This window comes from Aegilops tauschii, chromosome 2, assembly GCF_002575655.3.
Source record: "Aegilops tauschii subsp. strangulata cultivar AL8/78 chromosome 2, Aet v6.0, whole genome shotgun sequence".
NCBI lineage: Eukaryota > Viridiplantae > Streptophyta > Magnoliopsida > Poales > Poaceae > Aegilops > Aegilops tauschii.
Genome location: NC_053036.3, coordinates 575,042,337 through 575,047,915, shown reverse-complemented (window position 1 = coordinate 575,047,915; position 5,579 = coordinate 575,042,337).

Below are 5,579 nucleotides of genomic sequence, written 5' to 3'. Positions count from 1 at the left end.
CTTGACAAGCCTAGCATGTACAGACATGGCCTCGGAACACGGAAGACCGAAAGGTCGAGCATGAGTCGTATAGAAGATACAATCAACATGAAGATGTTCACCGATGTTGACTAGTCCGTCTCACGTGATGATCGGACACGGCCTAGTTGACTCGGATCATGTTTCACTTAGATGACTAGAGGGATGTCTATCTGAGTGGGAGTTCAATGAATAATTTGATTAGATGAACTTAATTATCATGAACTTAGTCTAAAATCTTTACAATATGTCTTGTAGATCAAATGGCCCACGCTAATGTTGCCCTCAACTTCAACGCGTTCCTAGAGAAAACCAAGCTGAAAGATGATGGCAGCAACTATACGGACTGGGTCCGGAACCTGAGGATCATCCTCATAGCTGCCAAGAAAGATTATGTCCTAGAAGCACCGCTAGGTGACGCACCCATCCCAGAGAATCAAGACGTTATGAACGCTTGGCAGCAACGTGCTGATGATTACTCCCTCGTTCAGTGCGGCATGCTTTACAGCTTAGAACCGGGGCTCCAAAAGCGTTTTGAGCAACACGGAGCATATTGTTGGAAATATGCCCTAGAGGCAATAATAAATAGGTTATTATTATATTTCCTTGTTCATGATAATCGTTTATTATCCATGCTAGAATTGTATTGATAGGAAACTCAAATACATGTGTGGATACATGGACAACACCTTGTCCCTAGTAAGCCTCTAGTTGACTAGCTCGTTGATCAATAGATGGTTACGGTTTCCTGACCATGGACATTGGATGTCGTTGATAACGGGATCACATCATTAGGAGAATGATGTGATGGATAAGACCCAATCCTAAGCCTAGCACAAGATCGTGTAGTTCGTTTGCTCAGAGCTTTTCTAATGTCAAGTATCATTTCCTTAGACAATGAGATTGTGCAACTCCCGGATACCGTAGGAATGCTTTGGGTGTACCAAACGTCACAACGTAACTGGGTGGCTATAAAGGTGCACTACAGGTATCTCCGAAAGTGTCTGTTGGGTTGGCACGAATCGAGACTGGGATTTGTCACTCCGTGTAAACGGAGAGGTATCTCTGGGCCCACTCGGTAGGACATCATCATAATGTGCACAGTGTGACCAAGGAGTTGATCACGGGATGATGTAAGTTACGGAACGAGTAAAGAGACTTGCCGGTAACGAGATTGAACAAGGTATCGGGATACCGACGATCGAATCTCGGGCAAGTAACATACCGATAGACAAAGGGAATTGTATACGGGATTGATTGAATCCCCGACATCATGGTTCATCCGATGAGATCATCGTGAAACATGTGGGAGCCAACATGGGTATCCAGATCCCACTGTTGGTTATTGACCGGAGAACGTCTCGGTCATGTCTGCATGGTTCCCGAACCCGTAGGGTCTACACACTTAAGGTTTGATGACGCTAGGGTTATAGGGAAAGTATGTACGTGGTTACCGAATGTTGTTTGGAGTCCCAGATGAGATCCCGGACGTCACGAGGAGTTCCGGAATGGTCCGGAGGTAAAGATTTATATATGGGAAGTCCTGTTTTGGTCGCCGGAAAAGTTTCGGGTGATATCGGTAATGTACCGGGACCACCGGGAGGGTCCCGGGGGTCCACCAAGTGGGGCCACCAGCCCCAGAAGGCTGCGTGGGCCAAGTGTGGGAGGGGACCAGCCCCAGGTGGGCTGGTGCGCCCCCCCCCCCACCAAGGCCCAAGGCGCATGGGAGAGTGGGAGGGGGCAAACCCTAGGTCCAGATGGGCCTTAGGGCCCATCTAGTGGGGCGCCCCCCTCTCTCCTCCCCTTGGCCGCCCCCCTTGATGGGATCTAGGGCTGGCCGCCAGCCCTTGGGGTGGAAACCCTAGAGGGGGCGCAGCCCCCCCCCCCTATATATAGTTGAGGTTTGGGGCTGCCCAAGAGATTAGAACGTCTCTCTTTCGGCGCAGCCCTACCCCTCTCCCTCCTCCTCCTCTCCCGCGGTGCTTGGTGAAGCCCTGCGGGATTGCCACGCTCCTCCATCACCACCATGCCGTTGTGCTGCTGCTGGATGGAGTCTTCCCCAACCTCTCCCTCTCTCCTTGCTGGATCAAGGCGTGGGAGACGTCACCGGGCTGCACGTGTGTTGAACGCGGAGGCACCGTTCTTCGGTGCTTAGATCGGAATCAACCGCGATCTGAATCGCTACGAGTACGACTCCCTCATCCGCGTTCTTGCAACGCTTCCGCATCGCAATCTACAAGGGTATGTAGATTCACTCCCCTTCCCCTCGTTGCTAGATTACTCCATAGATCGATCTTGGTGATGCGTAGAAAATTTTGAATTTCTGCTACATTCCCCAACAGTGGCATCATGAGCTAGGTCTATGCGTAGTTTCTATGCACGAGTAGAACACAAAGTAGTTGTGGGCGTCGATGTTGCCAATTCTTCTTGCCGCTACTAGTCTTATCTTGTTTCGGCGGCATTGTGGGATGAAGCGGCCCGGACCGACCTTACACGTACGCTTACGTGAGACAGGTTCCACCGACTGACATGCACTAGTTGCATAAGGTGGCTAGCGGGTGTCTGTCTCTCCCACTTTAGTCGGAACGGATTCGATGAAAAGGGTCCTTATGAAGGGTAAATAGAAATTGGCATATCACGTTGTGGTTTTACGTAGGTAAGAAACGTTCTTGCTAGAAACCTATACAAGCCACGTAAAAACTTGCAACAACAATTAGAGGACGTCTAACTTGTTTTTGCAGCATGTGCTATGTGATGTGATATGGCCAGAAGATGTGATGAATGATATATGTGATGTATGAGATTGATCATATTCTTGTAATAGGAATCACGACTTGCATGTCGATGAGTATGACAACCGGCAGGAGCCATAGGAGTTGTCTTTATTTTTTGTATGACCTGCGTGTCATTGAATAACGCCATGTAAATTACTTTACTTTATTGCTAAGCGCGTTAGCCATAGAAGTAGAAGTAATCGTTGGCGTGACAACTTCATGAAGACACAGTGATGGAGATCATGGTGTCATGCCGGTGACAAAGATGATCATGGTGCCCCGAAGATGGAGATCAAAGGAGCAAAATGATATTGGCCATATCATGTCACTATTTGATTGCATGTGATGTTTATCATGTTATGCATCTTATTTGCTTAGAACGACAGTAGTAAGTAAGATGATCCCTCACTAAAATTTCAAGAGACGTGTTCCCCCTAACTGTGCACCGTTGCGAAGGTTCGTTGTTTCGAAGCACCACGTGATGATCGGGTGTGATAGATTCTAACGTTTGAATACAACGGGTGTTGACGAGCCTAGCATGTACAGACATGGCCTTGGAACACATGCGAAACACTTAGGTTGACTTGACGAGCCTAGCATGTACAGACATGGCCTCGGAACACAAGAGACCGAAAGGTCGAACATGAGTCGTATAGTAGATGCGATCAACATGGAGATGTTCACCGATGATGACTAGTCCGTCTCATGTGATGATCGGACACGGCCTAGTTTGACTCGGATCATGTATCACTTAGATGACTAGAGGGATGTCTATCTGAGTGGGAGTTCAATAATCAGATGAACTTCATTATCATGAACATAGTCAAAAGGTCTTTGCGAATTATGTCATACGCTTTAGTTCTACTGTTTAAAATATGTTCCTAGAGAAAAAATTTAGTTGAAAGTTGGTAGTAGCAATTATGCGGACTGGGTCCATAAACTGAGGATTGTCCTCATTGCTGCAAAGAAGGCTTATGTCCTTAATGCACCGCTCGGTGTGCTGAACCTCAGCTTCGTCTGTAGATGTTGCGGAACATCTGACATACACGTTTTGATAACTACGTGATAGTTCAGTGCGTAATGCTAACGGTTTAGAATTGTGGCACCAAAGACGGTTTTGAAACGTCGCAGAACATATGAGATGTTCCGAAGACTGAAATTGGGATTTCAGACTAGTGCCCACGTCAAGAGGTATGAGACCTCTGACAAGTTTCTTAAGCCTGCAAACTAAGGGAGAAAAGCTCAATCGTTGAGCATGTGCTCAGATTGTCTGAGTACCACAATCGCTTGAATCGAGTGGGAGTTAATCTCCCAGATGAGATAGTGATGATTCTCCATAGTCACTGCCACCAAGCTAGTAGAGCTTCGTGATGAACTATAACATATCAGGGATAGTTATGATGATCCTTGAGCTATTCGCGATGTTTGACACCGCGAAAGTAGAAATCAAGAAGGAGCATCAATTGTTGATGGTTAGTAAAACCACTAGTTTAAGAAGGGCAAGGGCAAAAGGAGTACTTCATGAAACAGCAAGTCGTTTGCTGCTCTAGTGAAGAATCCCAAGGTTGAACCCAAACCCGAGACTAAGTGCTTCTGTAATGAGGGGAACGGTCACTGAAGCAGTACTACCCTAGATACTTGGTAGATGAGAAGGCGGGCAAGGTCGACAGAAGTATATTGGATATACATTATATGAATGTGTACTTTACTAGTACTCCTAGCAGCACCAGGGTATTAGATACCGGTTTGGTTGCTAAGTGTTAGTAACTCAAAATAAAAGCTGCGGAATAAACGGAGACTAGCTAAAGGTGAGATGACGATATGTGTTGGAAGTGTTTCCAAGGTTGATGTGATCAAGCATCGCATGCTCCCTCTACCATCGAGATTTGGTGTTTGCGTTGAGCATGATTGGATTATGTTATTCATTTAAGGAGAATAATGGTTACTCTGTTTATTTGAATAATTCCTTCAATGGTCTAGCACCTGAAATGAATCCCGATCGTAGTGATACACATGTTCGTGCCAAAAGATATAAAATAGTAATGATAGTTCCACATACTTGTGGCACTGCCATTTGAGTCATATTGGTATAGAACGCATGAAGAAGCTCCATGTAGATGGATCTTTGGACTCAGTCGTTTTTGGAAAGATTGAGACATGCGAACCATGTCTATTGGTATATATGCATGAAGAAACTCCATGCAGATGGATCGTTTGGACTCACTTGATTTTGAATCACTTGAGACATGCAAATCATACCACATGGGCAAGATGACTGAAAGGCCTCATTTTCAGTAAGATGGAACAAGAGAGCAACTTGTTGGAAGTAATACATTTGATGTGTGCAGTCCAATGAGTGCTGAGGCATGCAGTGGATATCGTTATGTTCTTACTTCACAGATTATTTGAGTAGATGCTAAGTGTATTTACTTGATGAAACACAAGTCTGAATTATTGAAAGGTTCAAGTAATTTCAGAGTGAAGTTGAAGATCGTCGTGACAAGAGGATAAAATGTATGTGATATGATCATAGAGATGAGTATCTGAGTTACGAGTTTGGCACACAATTAAGACATTGTGGAAAGTGTTTCACAATTAATAACGCCTGGAACATAACAGTGTGATGATGTGTCCGAACATCATAACTGCACCCTATTGGATATGGTGCATACCATGATGTCTCTTATCGAATTACCACTATCGTTTATGGGTTAGGCATTAGAGACAACCGCATTCACTTTAGAAGGGGCACCACGCAGTTTCGTTGAGACGACACCGTTTAGAGAA